The sequence below is a fragment of the Patagioenas fasciata genome, chromosome 15, assembly GCF_037038585.1.
Source record: "Patagioenas fasciata isolate bPatFas1 chromosome 15, bPatFas1.hap1, whole genome shotgun sequence".
Taxonomy (NCBI): Eukaryota; Metazoa; Chordata; class Aves; order Columbiformes; family Columbidae; genus Patagioenas; species Patagioenas fasciata.
In genome coordinates this window covers 2,916,366-2,936,046 of record NC_092534.1, presented here as the reverse complement: position 1 = coordinate 2,936,046, position 19,681 = coordinate 2,916,366, and the positions used below count along the sequence as shown (strand labels likewise).

The following is a 19,681-nucleotide window of genomic DNA, read 5'->3' as shown; positions in this document are numbered from 1 at the left end:
CCTGAAGACTTCTTTTGAAAGGGAGACTGTAGGCTAAAAATTCACTTAGATGTTTTTAAGAAAATTAATGATTGAAAAAACACTTTGAAATGTGCTTTTTTGGCTCTGCATTTTATGTGAATGTGTTTCTTCAGTTGTTTGACAGCACTCCACACGGTCGGTCCTCACCGCGCACACCGGGCTTCTCTGAGCCTCTCTCGTTAGCGAGTGCCAGACTTGGGTTGGCCCAGCATTGCACAGTTTACAATAAATATCTTCTAGGAATGCAGCAGGTATTCTGAGGAACTTGAAAAATGTGTTTTGAATTCTTACACCTTTGGCATCTGCGGTTTTACTTACTGAAGCAATTCCAGTGTCGTCTACTCAAGGTCGCTGGGGTTTTGTTTTTCATTTTTGTTCTGTAGCTTTCTATATTGTTTCCCAGTCTTGCACTGAATGGAAGTCAATACCACATAACAAGAGAATTCTTTTTATATTTTCCTTCCCAGAAACGGAGAGAGAGCGAGGGAGCGGGTGAGGAGCTGGGGGAACGGGGGCAGTGCCGCGGTGGGGGATGGCAGCGGTGGGGCTGAGCCCGGGGGGCAGGTTGAAGGTTTTAATGCACTTTGCCAACGTTCTGTTTGTGGTGTGGGAAGGTGTTGCCCAGTTGGGATGAGCAGGGCTGGGTGCTGGGGTGAATCCCAGACTGTCAGGGGTTGGAAGGGCCCTGGAAAGCTCATCCAGCCCAATCCCCCCATGGAGCAGGAACACCCAGCTGAGGTTCCACAGGAAGGTGTCCAGGCGGGTTTGAATGTCTGCACAGAAGGAGACTCCACAGCCTCCCTGGGCAGCCTGGGCCAGGCTCTGCCACCCTCACCAGGAACAAGTTTCTTCTCATCTTTCAGTGGAACCTCCTGTGTTCCAGTTTGCACCCATTGCCCCTTGTCCTGTCACTGGTTGTCACCGAGAAGAGCCTGGCTCCATCCTCCTGACACTCATCTTTTATACCTGTAAACATTAATAAGGTCACCCCTCAGTCTCTTCCAAACTAAAGAGCCCCAGGTCCCTCAGCCTTTCCTCATGAGGGGAAAGCGTGTCCCCGCCTGTCATCGTGGCAGCGGGAGGGCCGAGCACCATCGCCTTGCAGGGGCATCCCTGCTCCGGAGCTGGGCTGTGCCAGCCTGTGTCACCCTTGAGCAGGGGTGAGAGGGACAACGTGGCACCGCCTGAACCTGCTCTGCCCTGGCAGCTGTCACCTGCTCCTCTGCATTCCAGTGCCGTGAGACGGGGACCACTGGGAGTCCCAGTGCAGTCTGCGCTGGGGAGCTGCTGCCCCACATCTCTGCTTCCCCATGGCAAGGTCTGCCTCTCCTTGCATGGTGCCACAGCTCCAAGAGCGAGTGCTGTGATGCTGCAGCTTTGGGGTCAAAAACTGTGTAGGAGGGCTCCCATTCCAGGTGTGGAGCAGCAGCATGGAGCTGCAGGGGTCACATTGCCAGGAGCAGGGGCTGTAATACCTGGACAAGCTTAAACCCTAAAAGTATTTGCTAAGAACAAACTGAGGCTTGGCTGCCTGCTTGGTTCTAGTCATGTTAAATGTGAGTTTAATTTTAGTTATTGATGGTACATCAGATGGTACGTTTCTCTTTATGTAGAGCTTTAACAACTTGTTCTGGAAAATGTTGCAGTATTCCTGTGCCTTTTTTGTTTCTTCCTCCCCAAAATGAGATGCAGTTGTTGTAACAGCCTCTGGCAATCTGAAGAGGAACACGCAGGTGTAGTTTGCTTTGCACATGTTCCTGCTGTGTGCAGGGTTGTTTACTGCTCAGCTGAACAAATTGTCGAGTGTCCTTCTGGATGTCTTAAACTGTTTAGCAGCGAAATTGGAAGTTATATTGCTAGGACTTCCGTTTTTCACTACGTGTGACCTCAACCAATGGTTTGTGAAGGGTCAGTGCCCACTGTTCCCACAGAAGCGTGGGGGAAAATCCCTTCTGGTGTTACTTCTGCAGAGGTCTGGGTTGTTCTGGCTCTGCTCAGCATAAAGGGCTTCCCTAAGTGCTCATATGTATCTGCTAATTGTCTATCTACACAATAGAAGTCTGCAGACTTTTTCTTTCCCTTTTATATCTGTGATTCAGTCAAACTGTTTACTTTGGAATATTTTTATCTTCCCCTTACTCTTGTCCTTTTTTTTTTTGTTAGTTTGTTTGTGAGGAAATCCCAGTCTTTGAGATAGCACATTTCAGAGTCAGAGCAGGAGCGATACCTGGTTACACAGTTTTGCGTATAAATTGGGTACTTTTCCTTCTCTTCTGCACCTCTTTTTTCATTTGGAACATTTGGACCCAGGCACATCTTGTGCTAATTATCCTGAATTTCTCCTCATTGACCCAGACCTCCAGCAGTTTCAAAGTGACTTTAAGCTCCGTGGAGAAATGTAGGTGCAAATAGCAGTGCCACGGGGCTCTGTCAACAGGCCAGTGCTCATCGTTGTGTGAGCTCCACCGCTTGTAATGCTGTTCAGAGAGAAGAAAGAGCGCTTTGGGGAAGACTTGCTGTGCAGCAATGCTGACAGAGGCCCAGGCTGCGGGGTGGGAGCACAGCTGGGATGTGGAGATGCTGGATGGGGGATGTGAGATATATATATAAATCAATGTATAAGTATACATATACATATATATATATATATATATATGTGTATATAAGTATATATTTATATAAATATACAAAAGGTGAGCGTCAGGAGGATGGAGCCAGGCTGTTGTCAGTGACAACCAGTGACAGGACAAGGGGCAATGGGTGCAAACTGGAACACAGGAGGTTCCACTGAAAGATGAGAAGAAACTTGTTCCTGGTGAGGGTGTCAGAGCCTGGCCCAGGCTGCCCAGGGAGGCTGTGGAGTCTCCTTCTGTGCAGACATTCAAACCCGCCTGGACACCTTCCTGTGGAACCTCAGCTGGGTGTTCCTGCTCCATGGGGGGATTGCACTGGATGAGCTTCCCAGGTCCCTTCCAACCCTGACATTCTGGGATGCAGGATGTGGGATGCAGGATGCTCCTGTCCGCAGCACTCCTGTGGCATCTCTCCTCTAGCCAGGGTTATGAGATGAGGAAGTATTGGGTTGATGCAAAAGTAATTGCAGTTTTGGACTGTGAGTTTTAAATCGTTATAACTAGGCTCAAACACGTCTTTATTAATTAAAATAGGGACCATTACAATCAACACATTTTTGCCAATGAGACATAAGTTTGTTCATTCCTGTAGCGTAAAAATCTGTGTGTCAGGATTCGACAAACTCTTGGAAAGCATTTTCTGCATCCTGCTGCTTGTGGAAGTGTTTTCCCTGCAAAACGGTGTCGATGTGCTCGAAGAGGTGCTGGTCGGCTGGTGAGAGGTCAGGGGGATGTGGTGGATGAGGCAAAACTTTGTAGCCCAATTCGTTCAACTTCTGAAGCGTTGGTTGTGCGATGTGTGACCGGCGTTGTTGTGGAGAGGAATTGGGCCCATTCTGGTGCCCGATTCCGGCTGCAGGAGTCCCAGGGTTGGCTGCATCTCATCCATTTGCTGAGCAGTCTCGAAATTCACTTGAATTTGCTTTTTTGTCTAACATCATTTCAGTAGTCTAAAATAAATCTAAATTAAACAGCAAACAATAAGCCAGTAGCAAAAAAACGTTGCAAAAACCAGAAAGTGAGAAAAGCGCATTAAAATGATGTATAACGTAACCACATTTGTTTAGGAATGTGCTTCAGTATCAAACGGCAAATTTCAACAGCGGTGAGATTTGCACCAGCCTGGTGTCTGTTCTCTGTGAAGTCTTCATCTGCTCAGTTTTGCTCAACCGCGTGGGAGTGGGTGCGTGATGCTTTTTAATTTAATTGTGGAAAATCATTCCAAGCGCGTAAGCTGGAAACGACACCAGGTAACTGACCGGCTGCAGTAAGTTAGAAGCTCTTCAGGGAAACTTCCAAATTTTTCAGGATTTTGTGTGCTTTTTGTTTGGTTTTAGTTTGTCTGTTTTTAAATGACCCTCCTTTGATTTTTTGCTAGTCTTCCACAAAGAAATTGCTTATGAAGGATGAGAGGATGGGCATTTGGAGTAGCAAAGGTTGCTTCTGTAGTGAAGATATTTTAAAAATAGAGATTGTGGGTCTTATTTGATGTGTTTTATAGATAAGTGTATCTGCATATCACACATACTCTGCAGCTCTGGACCGATGCTGGAAATACATAGACCGGTAATGATCGGACTGTCACTGGGAAGGGCAGAAGATGGAATTACAAAGTTGTGTTGATTCAAAGTGATGATTTTAAATTACCATATGAACCGTTTTTTAGAAAGCTTGACAGAAGTCAATTGTATGTGTAGGTGCAATAGTCAGTTTTTGTTTCCTTTTTCTTTTTGATATGGTAGATGGACTACAGGTTTTGGCCTTGCACTATATTTGCTGACTCCTAGCTATTAAATATGTATGGAGGTGCTCCAGTAATTCTCCGTTAAGAACATTTGAAACCTTGAAGCGTATTGCAATCTACAACTTTGCTAAGCTTTTTGCAATGAGAGAAAGACAATGTGAAGATCGCTCTGTCTGCAGATATTGTGCTTTTCTATACAAGATAACACCCCAAATTATTCCGGTTGAATGTCATTAAGAGAGAAGACAGTTTGTTTGGATTTTTCCTGTTCTATCCCTGTCTGCAATTCTTATACCTCTTCCCCCACATAGTTACCTGTACCTTTATATTCCAGCACCCACAATTGAAAACATGGGTGTGTTATCTCAGGGAGCCTCACGAGTTGAGCGTGTAGATAAGCAGAAGACAGCAATAGCACTTTCTGACAAGCGGAGGTGAGTTCGATGGCTTCCTTGAGGCCCTGCCGTCAGTGGGACAGATTCCCGTTTAGGAGAGTGGCGTTTGGCACCCACCGATTATTTCATTCCTTAGTTAAACAGACACACTCGTTGGTATCAGTCAGGAAATTACTTGCAAGGAAAGTGAAACTGGGGAAGAAACAAAAGTACTATTTTCTCTCTTTTTAACAAGAAATACATTTCTGCCCTTGGGTACTTCAGCTGCACCTGAGAATGCTGTCAAAGAAGTGCCAGAGGTTTTATTCTTCATCTCCAAGCAGGGCTGTGTGTTCTCAGAGACTTCCCAGCCCATTTGGATGAAGAGCAACCTGTCCACACGGCCACTGGCATTTGTTAAGGGCTGGAAAACAAATTCTCTTTCTTGGGTGTTCCAGCCATATTGTAGATACATCAATGAGATGAAAGGGCAGCACCTCGTTGGGGTGGCTCTTTTCCCTCGTTCCCCTGCAGCCCCTCTGGGCTCTTGCTCTCCCCAGCAAACACCCCTTTGTGTTTCCCTTCTCGAGCCCAGTCGGACTGTTTGGATTTACCATGCAAAACTCTTGAGGCTTTTGTTCAGTAGCTAAGAGACTTCACATCCAATCCTGCAATGTCTTATCAAGTTCATGTATTAAAAGTCAGATTAGGAAATGAATACATCTCCCTATTTTATTTCATCTGTCATTAAGCTTTAATTTTATCAGCTGCTGTCTCGTTATGGTTGATATACCCTTCCAAACAGTTTTTTCTGCTCTTAAAGCTCGTTTAAAGTCAGATGAACTTTTTTTAAAATGAAATATTGATGTAATCTTAGAAGTATGGTATTTATGTATGAATGCCACATTTATACCAGTAATACAAAAATATATTGGCTGACAAAAAGTAGGTGCTTCACATAAAGGACATAGCTTAATTTCCTTTTTCTGCTCGGTTTTCCAAGCAGAATATCCTAACTAGCTGCTGGCTCAGTATGAAATATATACATGTGACTTTGAACATTAGAGCTGAGTAAATTACTTGTTGTAAAAGACTTATTCATTGGCTCTAGGGAATCTAAAAATCAGAAGGAAAGTGCAAAGATGATAGTGAAATCTCTAATGGCAAAAAGATTGGTCCCATTTTTGAGCGTGTATGTCTGGTTGAGGAATGAATTCAATCTCTGCTATAATCTAATATCCTTTATCTGTAGGACTCCATTTGGAAAAGAAAAGGTAGTTGCAGATCAGCAGGGAGGAGTTGTGGGCATTTCATGACAAAAGAAAAGCAACTTTGCTGCTGCCGCTTTGTGTAAGTGAAGAGCAGCAGAGCAGCTGTGTGAAGAAGATAGCCGCTCATCAGGTGTTCTTGGCTAAATATCAGTAATTCCTTACCAATCTAACAGGAATCCCGAGAAGCTTGTGCATTACCAAGTTGCCTATATTGCAGAAATTGGGATGAGATTTGAGAATGGAAGTGCGTGATGCAGAAATAACTAGATGGAAAGCAGAACAAATGCCAGAAGTCTGCTGCTTTCTGCACAAAGGCAGCTGAGATGGTTCACAAACACTTGCGCTTAAATTCATATTTAGCAATAGCTTTCTGCTTTTTCTTTATGTGCTTGTCTGTCCAGCTATAATTATCCATCCTCCTTTTTCTCCAGTTACATACTACATAATGTTCAGCAGCTATTCCAAGAAGCAGCTTATTCCTGTGTGACAAGATTTAATTAAACTTCCAGTGAAATAATTAGTGAGGGTATCTCAAAAGGCTGTTTAAAATCAATGCAGTACTGAGGACCAAATAGAGTTAACACTGTCGTCTAGGATCAAAGTCACCAAAGAACGTGCCTGAAAATGAACTCCCAGCAGCGGTTTGATGAAGCAGTTGTGATTGTCTTCCTCTTGGGTCCTACCTTCAAATTGATATGACATGGAAAATTTCCCTCAGGAAACTTAAAACTGGTAAATTTCCATTAATTACATAGCAAAGAATGTGCTTTATGGATTTAAAATCCATTAGGAATTCTTTTTCCTTGGCTCTTCCTCCCGTTTCCATGTTTGAAAGGTTGGCCGGGGCAGGGTGGTTGTGTTGCCTGGTGCATCAGGAGCAGGAGAGGAGCTGAGGAGGGGTCAGTGCTGACCGGCACTGGGGATCCTGCCCGGGGCACCTGCTCAGGTGTCTCACATCTCAGCCGCTTTTCCCAGAAATGTCTGCTCATGGAGTCCAAGTCCTGTCCCTGCACAGGACACCCCACAGGTCACCCCGTGTGTCTGAGGACATTGTCCAGTCTCTTCTTGAACACTGTCAGGTTGGGGCCGTGACCCCTCCCTGGGAGCCTGTTCAGTGTCCAGCACCTCTGGGTGAAGAACCTTTTCCTCATGTCCCACTGACCCCCCCTGGCACATCTTCTGCCATTCCCTGGGCTCTGTCACTGTCACAGAGAAGAGCTCAGCCCTGCCCCTCCTGCTGAGAAACCTGCAGCCCATGAGCTCTGCCCTCAGTCTCCTCTGCTCCAGGCTGCACAGAATCGAATAGAGTCTCATCTACTTTGTATTATGGATCATTTTTTCTCAGGCATTGACATGTTATGGATCTCTCTTTTCTTTTTAAGCATCGTAATACACAGTCAGCTTCTGGAGTTCAGAGCAGCGCCTGAACACCTCCTTGTGCCCGTGGTACCTGCAGTGTGTTGTGCCCCATGCTGCCAGGAGCCCGGGACAATCACTGAATTTCTGAAATATTTATGACTGGACTCTGCTGATTTACGTTGCCTAAGGAGTGCATCCCTGGGTGGAAACATGACTAAAATATCAAGAGCTGCAACGAAGGGAAGAGAATTAGTGGGATGTGTTATGTGTCACCGGTTTGTCATCTCTTTTGAGCTGTGCTGTGCTTGGGTTGAACTGTGGAGATCTGAATAATTTATTCAGAAAGTTATGCTAACTCTGCATGGCACTGAAACACTGAAGATTGGTAAATAATTAATAAAACCATTTCTTCTGCAGCCATGTGCTCGTGTGAGTCACTCCAGCCTTGCTGAAAACGCTGAGCAGCCAAATGCAATATCCTGTGCCATCAGGGTTCCTTCAGGGTTTCTGTTCTGCAGAAAAATAATTCCCTTAAAGCCTCTTTAAGAACCGCAACCAAATGATTAAAGTCAGGAATGATAAACTATGTTTGTGGTATGTAGATATGTGCTTATATATACATACAGATATAGATAAATAAAATGAAAGCCAAACTATAAGCATAGGAGAAGAGCCGGGACTAAGCAGGTTCAAGTGCAGCCCAGGCAGGTGTGGTGGAACATTCCTGCAATCTCAGAATGGCTGTTTCTCCAAAGCAAGTCAGTGGTGAAAAACAGCTAAAAGGCTGGGTTAGGGTTTTAATTTTGGAGTGGGAATTCGATAGCAAAACCGTGAGATTAAAAATGGAAGTTGTAGCAAATGTATCAGCCCAAATTGCTGCTGTCAGTGGAAGTGTTTTTTGCTTGTGGCAGCGGGGAATGGGCCTTGTCCAGGGCAGAGTGGGCTCGGCGTCAGGAGCAGAGTCCAGCGCGATCTTTAGGCTTTCCTCAGTGTGTTTGTTTTGAGCATGAGATATGTGGACATTGTTCTTTGGGTCATTCCATTTCTGTTTTCCTTAGGCATACTTAAAAAGCCAAGAATATTTGTTCATTTACACTGTTGAATACCTTTTTTGCAGCCTATGAAATACTATTGACAAAGACAAACCCCTTTTTATAGTAACGAATAGTAAGTAGAAGGCTTGAACCTCTTAAATTGCCATGTGTCCCAGTGATCCCGTTTCAAGGTGCTCTTTCTTCAGTCTCTGTAAGTCAGAGCGCTGACTGACACTGAGTGTTCAGCACAACTCCCACGCAATACGGGAGTAGCAACAGAAACAAGAATCTGTCATTTTTAAAGGTGAAAACCTGGTCCTGTTAAAAAGCCTTTACCACTGAGGATCCTCACCATGTTCATAAATGTTTCTGTGTTCAAGTAGGGAGGCTGTGGTGTGTGCTCTTTTTCTCTGTCCCACAAAAATGAGGTGGTTTAAATATACATCTGAGATCATCCCACTTAATACACCTTATGGCTGTAATAAAGCATTCTTTTAAATATACAGTCAGTTCCTGAGATGTTTTTACTTTTATATACTTAGAATGACTATTTTATGGTCTGATTCATCTGCAATCTCATATTTGGGAAGAAAAATAGGCCCCTTGAAGTTATTTGGCCTAATTCACTAATTTTCAAAATTAATATTCAAGAAGAAATTACATTGTGTGATTTCCAAATAGTAGTTGCATGTTCTCACAGGTGTTTAACACATTGTCTTCTCACTTAATGCTCTACAACATGCAGTCATTACTGTGCGGTTGAAGACTTTCCGCTTCTAGGAATCCTAAGTGCTTTGAAGTTTTTCTTCTTTTTTCTTGGGGATACTGTTGAAATATTTAGGTATAGGATCTAAAATACGTCTTCCGACGGTAATAATTAGACAGGATAGAGACCTGAGATTTACAGGATAATAAAAATGACGTCTGCCTATATGGTGGAGATGAAAGAAGAGGATTAAAGAAAATGCAGATTTTTGTTCTCACCTATAATTTGGTAAAAAATGTGGGAAAATGCTGCAATCACTTCAGTAATCATACTTAATTGGTATAAGGGTACCCACAGCATAGCTGCTCTTTCATTAGGGTTTATGCGTATAACAAAAGCATTTACCCAAATACCTCTTGGATAATTAAATTAGTGTCTTTGCCATAGCAGGCTTTGAATAACGATAATATCCTAGGAGGTTATAATCTCTCCCACCAACCATAACCATCATCTTCAGAGAATGAAGACTTACTTAACCTGCAAACCACGCTGCTCTGCGAATGTGCAGGGGAGGTGGCACAGGGGTGTTTTATCAGGCTGAGTAAATAACTATTTACACTGAACCTGAGATTCCGGGATGCTCCTGCTCTGGCGTTACGCTATATAGTGCTCATTTGTAATGAATATTCATATTGAGGGGACATTCTGAGGGCAGTCACAGCTGTTTGTGGAAGGGCTTGAAGTATAGGAGCTGTGGTGAAGTGTGCACCATGGTTCAAATGGGGTTGATGACAGGGTGATGGGCTGGGGCACCTGGGCACCTTCTTTAGGTTGGACTCGACGGGGTTAGGTTGTGGTTATGGTTAGGTTAGGTTGTGGTTGTACTTGATGGTGTTAGGTTGTGGTTATGGTTAGGTTAGGTTATGGTTGAACTCAATGGGGTTAGGTTGTGGTTATGGTTAGGTTAGGTTGTGGTTGTACTTGATGGTGTTAGGTTGTGGTTATGGTTAGGTTAGGTTATGGTTGAACTCGATGGGGTTAGGTTGTCGTTATGGTTAGGTTAGGTTGTGGTTGGACTTGATGGTGTTAGGTTGTGGTTATGGTTAGATTAGGTTATGGTTGGACTCAATGGTGTTAGGTTGTGGTTATGGTTAGATTAGGTTGTGGTTGGACTCAATGGTGTTAGGTTGTGGTTATGGTTAGGTTAGGTTGTGGTTGGACTCAATGGTGTTAGGTTGTGGTTATGGTTAGATTAGGTTATGGTTGGACTCGATGGTGTTAGGTTGTGGTTATGGTTAGGTTAGGTTGTGGTTGGACTCAATGGTGTTAGGTTGTGGTTATGGTTAGATTAGGTTATGGTTGGACTCGATGGTGTTAGGTTGTGGTTATGGTTAGATTAGGTTATGGCTGGACTCAATGGTGTTAGGTTGTGGTTATGGTTAGGTTAGGTTGTGGTTGGACTCAATGGTGTTAGGTTGTGGTTATGGTTAGGTTAGGTTATGGCTGGACTCAATGGTGTTAGGTTGTGGTTATGGTTAGGTTAGGTTGTGGTTGGACTCAATGGTGTTAGGTTGTGGTTATGGTTAGATTAGGTTATGGCTGGACTCAATGGTGTTAGGTTGTGGTTATGGTTAGGTTAGGTTGTGGTTGGACTCAATGGTGTTAGGTTGTGGTTATGGTTAGATTAGGTTATGGCTGGACTCAATGGTGTTAGGTTGTAGTTATGGTTAGATTAGGTTATGGTTGGACTCGATGGTGTTAGGTTGTGGTTATGGTTAGATTAGGTTATGGCTGGACTCAATGGTGTTAGGTTGTGGTTATGGTTAGATTAGGTTATGGCTGGACTCAATGGTGTTAGGTTGTAGTTATGGTTAGATTAGGTTATGGTTGGACTCGATGGTGTTAGGTTGTGGTTATGGTTAGGTTAGGTTATGGCTGGACTCAATGGTGTTAGGTTGTGGTTATGGTTAGGTTAGGTTGTGGTTGGACTCAATGGTGTTAGGTTGTGGTTATGGTTAGGTTAGGTTATGGTTGGACTCGATGATCCTGAGGGTCTCTTCCAACCAAAATGATTCTATGATTCTATGATTTGCTGCAGTTGGTTGTTTCTGCTAATTTCTGGAGTGGCTCTGTTACAGAGCAAGAGTCCAAAAGACATTGTGTCAATATATAAGAAAATTGATATATGTAATATAAAAAAGGGAATATCAGAAGCAGTTCTGCTGGTACGGAACAAAAATATTCCATTTTACCAGGCATCTGTGGCAGTACAACCTGCTCCCACTAAATTCATAACAACTTAGGAAATGAGGAGAGTGGAAGTTTAAATGATCTGAAAAGATCTGGAGAGGTCCCCAGGAGTCGTGGCCAACGCTTGCCCAAGGGTGTGTGGGCTGGACATGAGGTGGAACATTCTCCACAGCAGAGCTAACAGGACTCACTTGGTTTCCTCCCCTCTCCCTCGTTCCCCTCAGCCCCTCCTGTCCCCTCCTTCACCCTCCCAAATCCTCGTGCAGCCTCGTGAAGGGCTGAGCCTCAGAGAGTGAGGGAAGGCACCAGGGCCCGGCTGCAGTGGGATGGGGGCAGAACCACCTCAGCAAGTCCCTAGAACCGCTCCAGGCAGTCACCTAGAAATATCCTAGAGAGTGAGCTACTGGACAGATTGATTTGTGGTATTAATAATAAGAAAGTTCAACAAATGTTGGTGGCAGGAAGACACTTGACCTGACCCAGACAGAAGGAGCTGTGGGAGCAGCAGGGAGAGACATTCAATAAATGAAAGGCCAAGGCAGCAGGAAGGGGCTCAGCACCTGAGATGTGTTTCCTTGAGCAAATTTGAAAAATAATATATTTGAAGTATCAGTATCACAAATACCCAGGCATCCAGAGGAGTCTGTCTTTCAAGATCCTGAGGTTAAGCCCCAGAAGAGCAGGAGGAAGCATCTGGTGTTTCGTGATTATGGGAGATGTAAAGCCAGGAGAGAGGCTGCTACTGAATGAATACAGGAGTGAGCCTGCATGCCTGGGTGAGAATACTTGGCAAATCTGTGGGTGTTATCCTAGTTCCTCTCAAATCTGAACACGGAATCACACCAGTTGAGTATTTAATAAATGGTCTGCACCTGTGAGGTTTGGGATGCTTCCCCAGCCGTTGTTACCCCGAGTCACAGAGCTCTGCTCAGGTAGGAGGGGCTGGAGGGTTTAACACAGGAGGGAAGGGTAGTGATGGAGAAATTATAAAAGAGTTGTTCCTTGCCCCAAAAAGGATGAGAATTACTGGATCAGGACGTTAGCAAAAGTAAATATTTACCCCTGTATTCACCTTGGCTGAGTTCCTGAGGAGTTACATTGTACTAGAGAGAATTGTAAACACACAAGTTTTCCCCTTTGACTGCAAGTTTAAATTTGCATTTACAATTGTGCTGTAGAAGCCACCTTGCTGGAAAAGCAATTCACACATGTGAACAAATGTGCAGTCACAAGGAGGAGACAACCCAATATTCTTGTAAAGAGGCATAAAATCCAAACTGCTCCTTCTCATGGTGGGGGAACAGGGGATTTGACGTGTGCATTTGCACGGCCACAGCTGGATTTTTCTTTGGCTCCTGCCCTGTGTGGAACACTAAACCATGAACTGATGTGGGACCTCTGGGCCCCGAGATGGGCCAAGCCAACAGCTGTCCCATGGCCTCTTTTAGGGTGGCCAGTGTGAGCTTACACTATTTTTGCTTTAATTCTGGAATAAAAGTTTGCTTTGCTGAAAGGAAGCTTTTTCCTGTTTCCACTTGAATTTTGCAATATAGAAATAATAGAACACAAGGTAAGAAGGGATCTTTTCACTTCTCACAACGTGATTATGGCTAGACATCTTAATGACTTCTTCACAGAATATTGTCTTCCTTAAGATTGTGCTGCTTAATAAAATGTAGATAGAGTAAGGTTAGTAGAACTTGATGGCGATGACAGTTTTCTAAACAGCATTCTAATTGCATGGTGGTGTCTGTAAGGCCTGATATTGCTGCCTTACCTGGGGATATAGTTGGTGAAGTCTTGTTATTTGCTTTGTTGCTCTATAGAGGTTTCAGTTTGGCTGGAGCTCCATTTATTTTGCCACTTAAATGCTCTTCTCCAAACACTTATTTCCCTGGCAATTGTTCTTAGTCATATCCATCATCTAGGGATTTTAGAACATTTGAAGCTAAACCTCCTGGTGATTTTCCTTTCTTGTTCTTTATCTTTTTTCCTCTTTCAAGCTGTTGCTATCAATACCGATTTTAGTATCTGTTGATCTAATTTATTTGCTGCAAGTACATTACATAGTAGCTTACTGTAGTGTAAATGCGATTATTTGTTATACTTTTATACGGCTAGAAGTGTACCCATCTGGAACTACGGGCCTGGTGAACATTGTTTGTTAAACTAGTGTCTTCACGACGTGAAGCAAAGAGGCACTAGAAATTGCACGAGCTTAGCACAGCGGTCCAGGGAGGAGATGATTGTGGGATGCAGAACAAAATAACCTCTGACCAGAACACATCAGTATTTGGGATTTTTGCATAAGGGTAGGAATGCTGTTTTAGCAAGTCCAACTTAAAAATAGATATTTTTTTAATTAGTAGAATGTGTATCAGTATGACTAATGGTCTAAAGAGGGGGAACAAGATGATTTCTGTTATCAATCCTTGAGCATCTTTCTGCAAATTCAGTCATTCCCTTTTAAACCCTCCAAGTCAGACCCGGAGGGGAAAATATCTGCAGATGAAAAGTGAGACTTTGCTGGCCCAGATAGCAAATATCTGTAGGCAAAAGTAAAAGATACATTTTAGAGTTGCCATAGGAACTATTTAATAAAAAATGCAACAAGAGTATTTTGATTCATTTTAAAGGGCTTTAGAGGAGTTAATAATTCTGGGGGGTCACCATCACCAAGTTCTTCATCAATTAATCTGTCCTGTTGGAATGAGAAGAAAGCTGTTTATCCTAGTGAAAAGGTCTGTCTTGTGAGAAGATTTAGACATGACTGCCTCCTGGAGAGGGGACAAGGATGCCCTGAGCACTCCAGGACAAGGGGCACAGGGTCTGTATGCGATCGGGGATGTGTGTGTTGGCAGCCTCGTGTGAAGGTGGAAGGGGATGTGCTGTTTCATACTTTGAGAGATAGATGGGATAGAAAGCGACATCTTAATGTTTTGCATTTTGTGGAATGATGTGGATCAAACCTCAGCCTCTTCCTTGTTTTCATCAACTAGTTTATCTTTCCACAGCGATAATGCTGTAGAAGTGCTCCACATTTCCAGTGTGCTGTGGACATTACAAAATAAAGCCAAGGGTAAGTGCCGTGTGGGTACAGCTCATGTTTGCCTGCTGTGGGTGGTGAAGAAAGCTGTTCATGTAGGAAAATTACCCCTGTGGCTTTGGTTACCTAAAACAAGTACCCTTTAAAGTGACCTAAAAAGTCCTTCTCCAGGACTCTGTGTAGGGTGCGTTGCTGTGTGGTGCTGGAGATCCAAACCCACGGAGCACAGCACCTTGTGTGGAATGTTTGACAAATAGAGCTTTAGATAAACACACTTTGAAGCAATACAGAATTTGCTGGTCGCCTTTTATTTGCTTCTCAGCTCTTCAATTGTTTAAATACCACCTTTATAACAACAGCACCATTCACTTGGCAATTTGTCTTTTTATTCCTGATAATAAGCATGTTGGATACAAAAATAGCCATTCTACTTGTGATCATCAAACTTCAGCTGAATTTCAGACAAAGAACTTGGCAGATCTCCAGATAAAATATTACAGAGCAGTTCAAGCAGGCGTCAGGATTTGTTGCTTACACACTTTGTGCTTTGAAATCTCTGTATTGTTCTGATGCGTTAAAAAATAATGAACTATTGTTCCTCTAAAACACAATTTGAAGTAAATCTGAATTGAATACTGCAGTATTTTTGTATGGGGATATATTTTCAGGAACAACAAAGACTAAATATGATGCAAGAAAGCATTTGTTTTGGGGGAAACCAACGCTGGGCTGAGCTCTGGTGTGGGCTGGGGAGCAAAGGGCTGGATTGCACACGGGTGCTGGGCAGAGAAAGTATAACAAGGACAAATGTAGAGTCTTGTATCTGGGCAGGAACAACCCCAGGTTCCAGTATAAGTTGGGGAACGACCTATTAGAGAGCAGTGTAGGGGAAAGGGACCTGGAGGTCCTGGGGACAGCAGGATGACCATGAGCCAGCACTGGGCCCTTGTGGCCAGGAAGGCCAATGGTACCTGGGGTGGGTTAGAAGGGGGTGGTCAGTAGGTCAGAGAGGTTCTCCTGCCCCTCTGCTCTGCCCTGGGGAGACCACACCTGGAATGTTGTGTCCAGTTGTGGCCCCTCAGTTCCAGAAGGACAGGGAACTGCTGGAGAGAGTCCAGCGCAGCCACCAAGATGCTGAAGGGAGTGGAGCATCTCCCGTGTGAGGAAAGGCTGAGGGAGCTGGGGCTCTGGAGCTGGAGAAGAGGAGACTGAGGGGGGACTCATTCATGGGGATCAATATGGAAAGGGTGAGTGTCAGGAGGATGGAGCCAGGCTCTTCTCGGTGATAACCAGTGACAGGACAAGGGGCAATGGGTGCAAACTGGAACACAGGAGGTTCCACTGAAATATGAGAAGAAACTTGTTGGGGGTGAGGGTGGCAGAGCCTGGCCCAGGCTGCCCAGGGAGGCTGTGGAGTCTCCTTCTGTGCAGACATTCAAACCCGCCTGGACACCTTCCTGTGGAACCTCAGCTGGGTGTTCCTGCTCCATGGGGGGATTGCACTGGATGAGCTTTCCAGGTCCCTTCAACCCCTCACATTCTGGGATTCTGTGTGTGTTACTGATGATACCGCACTGTGGGCTGTGTTCTCCAGTGTGAAAACCTGGGTGTTGAGTGAACAGATGGAAAAAATCCATACGTTAGGGTCTCATCCCAAGCTGTCTGTGGTCAAAGGGGTGAACTCTGTTCACATAAATCAATTTGTCTAAAAGCGAATGGTCCTTAAGCAAGCACTTGTGTTTTGGCTTCACAGGACGAGTCAGGTATTTAAGAGTTACTCACTGTTGGAGAGGCTGGTAATCCATTAATTGGAATTTCAGCCTTTTGTTTTTTTGAGACAGTCCTTGTTTCTCTTTCTTTGAATGTTACAAATGTTACTCCTGACTTAATCCCTCAATCCTCTCAGTTTCTTGCAGTCTGTTAAATTAAAACTTTATTCCATGTCATCTTAAATAAATAAAATGCAGCAAAAACCCCAAGGATGAAGATCTGCAGAGCCGTGTTGGGTACAGTAATCCTGACCACGAGCCCAGTGAGCTGCACTGCAGAACTGGGACTGGAACTACACTTAGTTATTTTCAGAAAGCACTGGTATATACTGGGTTCTTAAATACGCTGAATGTAATTAACCGTGGAAAATAAACGTACCTGATTTCTGATCATAAATCCATACTTAATTTGTGGGGTATTTTGAAGCTGCCCATTTGAAGGATTAGAGAGCGGAGGAAAGCAGCATTGTTTCTTTATCTTCAAGGCACATGCAAACTGTGGCATCCAAGGACTGTTCTTTTTGATAAGCTCAATATGACTTATCTCCCAATTGAAATATACATTGTTCCTCCCTTTAAATATATCCTGAGATTCAGATTACTTTCAGCTGTTCCTTTTCTCTCCTTTTCAGTCTCCAACTTCTTTTTTGTTCTTAACGTGCAGAGAAAGTTATTTGCTTCGAAATATGTATCTTTTCATAACATAAATTCAAGGAGAGGATGGGGAAAGACGTATGTGCTTGGCTGAGCTAATGAGAATATGACTCAGTCTGTGTGTCTGACATCTCGTATCACATAAAGTGTTTGACGAAGAAAAATGGATTTTGCTTTTAATACTTAGAGCCACCACAATAACTGATCATATTTTGGAGATTACAATAGGCTTAAAACAACAATAAACCGTGAGCCTTACTGTCTGTTCTGTCTGAAGTTTATAAATACCAAATGCAGCTCAGGAACAAATCCTTAATTTGAATTTATGTAGAATACATTTTGGTGACGTTAAAAATCTTAATGAAGGGAGCAGAAATGCAGAGCTATAACTTTATCCCCTCCCAAGAGGGTATTTCTGTGCCGTGGGGGTACAGATTGGGCAGTTGGCTGTTACTGGTGTTATCCTGCTATTTACTGCAAGCAGGGGCACAAACTGCTTGTTGTGTGAGACCAGAAGATGCTCAGCTCCGTGTTTGACACAGCGGTAAAATGTGACGGCAGGCAGAGCCGTGTTAGAGACCATTTCCACTGGTGTTCCGGTTGCTGTTTCCACTGGTGTTCCGGTTGCCATTTCCACTGGTGTTCCGGTTGCTGTTTCCACTGGTGTTCCGGTTGCCGTTTCCACTGGCGTTCAGTTGCCATTTCCACTGGCGTTCCACTGTGAATGGTGAGCGGGTGGATGGGTTCAGGTGTTGTGGTGGCTCAGAGCTCTGCCCCACGCTGTCCTCACATCACATTCTGCGCTGGGTGAATGGAATTTCCCATCCTTTTAATCCTTTCCAAACCCAAGATACCTTGTTGTCCGTGGGGAAGTGGGATACCGACCTCTGTTATTTAGCATTCTGGTGTCCTATAAAATGAGCTGGGAAAAGGGAGATGTCATATATCTACTCATATATCCACTGATGTGACTAAATCACATCTACTGCTTGGTTAACTAAAATTTAATGGAAGCGGAAAATGTCTAAAGCTGGAAAATTGGAGGAAACATCAGCATTGCAGGAAATTTCCACACTGTTTTTCTTCTTCAGGAAGGTTTTCTTAACCCTGCTGTGGAGAAATTTTATGACTATTTTATGGTTGGAAAATAATTTACTTATATGTTTTCTAAAGCAGGTTCCCTGTAGTTATTTCTTCATCACGATATTTCTTTCCTGTGCAATGCAAAGGTACAATTCCAAACATACGCGTTTGACCATTTATGAGCTTAGTTTTAATTTGATGGTCTCATTTCTTGTATCAATTTTGCACGAGAAAATTGCCACAGTATGACTGGAATTTTGAGCCTTAAATTACTCTTTAAACCAATCTTGTTCTGCTAGGATAAAAGCTGAATTTGGCTTGGTATTGTTTTGTGAACCTCCTAGTAAGTAATTTAAACTTGATTGAAATAATCTACTTTGGTACAAACATTGCAGTTATGCTGGTTTTACTGCACTAGCTTAATTCTAACTTAGACTGGCTTGTGAAACCTACTGCTTGTTTATTGTACCCTGCAAAAGGAATTATTGGCAAAATTTGCATATTTTAAATTGGTAAAAGAAAAAGTGAGTCCACTTTAGTAATTTAAATTATCTGTTTTATGTTTTCAGCTCATCCACATGAACTGAGATTACCGTGAGTATGTGTGAGTGCAGGAATGTGACAGGTACAAAGGGTTTGCTGTATTCTTTATAAAACCAGATGTTACCAGTCTCCTTTAAGCGTGACTAGTTAAAGACATTGCTCATTACCATAGCTGTTCTTCTGCAATGCTGAATCTGTAAAGTGAACTCGCTGCAGCCATCTGGGAATTCAGAATTTAGTAAATGAAGAGCAGAATAAACCAGAACTGTTGAGGAGTGAGCAAATGTTTTGGCACAGACAGAACAAGGTTGTAACGGAGAACTCCTCGAATGCCGTGCTTTGGATTTAGTGACGCTTCAGATAATGAGCCAGACCTCTCCAGACAGTTTGATTTTGTAACCTCTGAGGGGATGGGAAGGACCTGACTCTCTGCAAAAAGGGAACTGGTAGCACTTGTTATTTCTTGCCCATCCTGATTGCGAGGGTTGGCAGCAGCTTTCCGGGCAGACCGCGGGAACAAGGGACCCCTGTGCAGCTGGGATGTGGAAATGTCCATTTCTGTCCATTTGGATGCGTTACGGAGGCTCGGTGCCTTTGTGAATGAAATGCCATGGCACTCCTCTGCCGCCGGGAAGCTGGTACGCATACAACTCTATGTCTTCTAATAACATTAACTGAAATTAATTAGGTAGTTTCTCCTTAATTCTTTTGACTGTAATCCCATATCACAAGAGCACCATATTCAATTTGGCACAAGCTGCTCACAGGGGAGGCCCAGATGTAAATTAGCATGTAATCTAAATTACCTTTCCCCACTTGAAAGACTGGCTCATCTAGACTAGGTTAAAGTCGTTACTGGTGAACTCTGAAAGTGCTGTGTTTGCCTGTGCTGAAAACATCGACATCCCATTAAATATGTGTTGGTTTGGTGTATTTGTTAGTGGCGGGATGCTGCGGGTGTGCTGACGTGGTCTGGAGGGCAGGAGCACAGTGTGCCCAGAAACCAGGGGCAGAATTGGGAATGCTTAGATTAATATTAAGGTGATAATTTCCATTTAGTAGTGGGAGCTTTTCCCGTTAAAAACATTAAAGATATTGGAGAAATTTTGGTTGGGGAGCATTTTGTACTTTCCTTGCAGTGAAAGTCATATAGTGGAACAACTTAGACTTTGTGCACTGATGCTTAGAAGTAAA

The 19,681-nt window shown here is 43.6% G+C and overlaps 1 long non-coding RNA gene across 1 annotated transcript in view; it reads left to right on the top strand.

Moving 5' to 3' along the window:
- Positions 1-19,420, top strand: part of LOC139829153 (uncharacterized) — a 176,224-nt gene extending 156,804 nt beyond the window's left edge. Inside the window, exon 4 of the long non-coding RNA XR_011741501.1 lies at positions 18,514-19,420. This is a non-coding gene — a long non-coding RNA (uncharacterized lncRNA). The remainder of the gene's footprint in view (positions 1-18,513) is intronic.
- Positions 19,421-19,681: the final 261 nt, after the last annotated feature.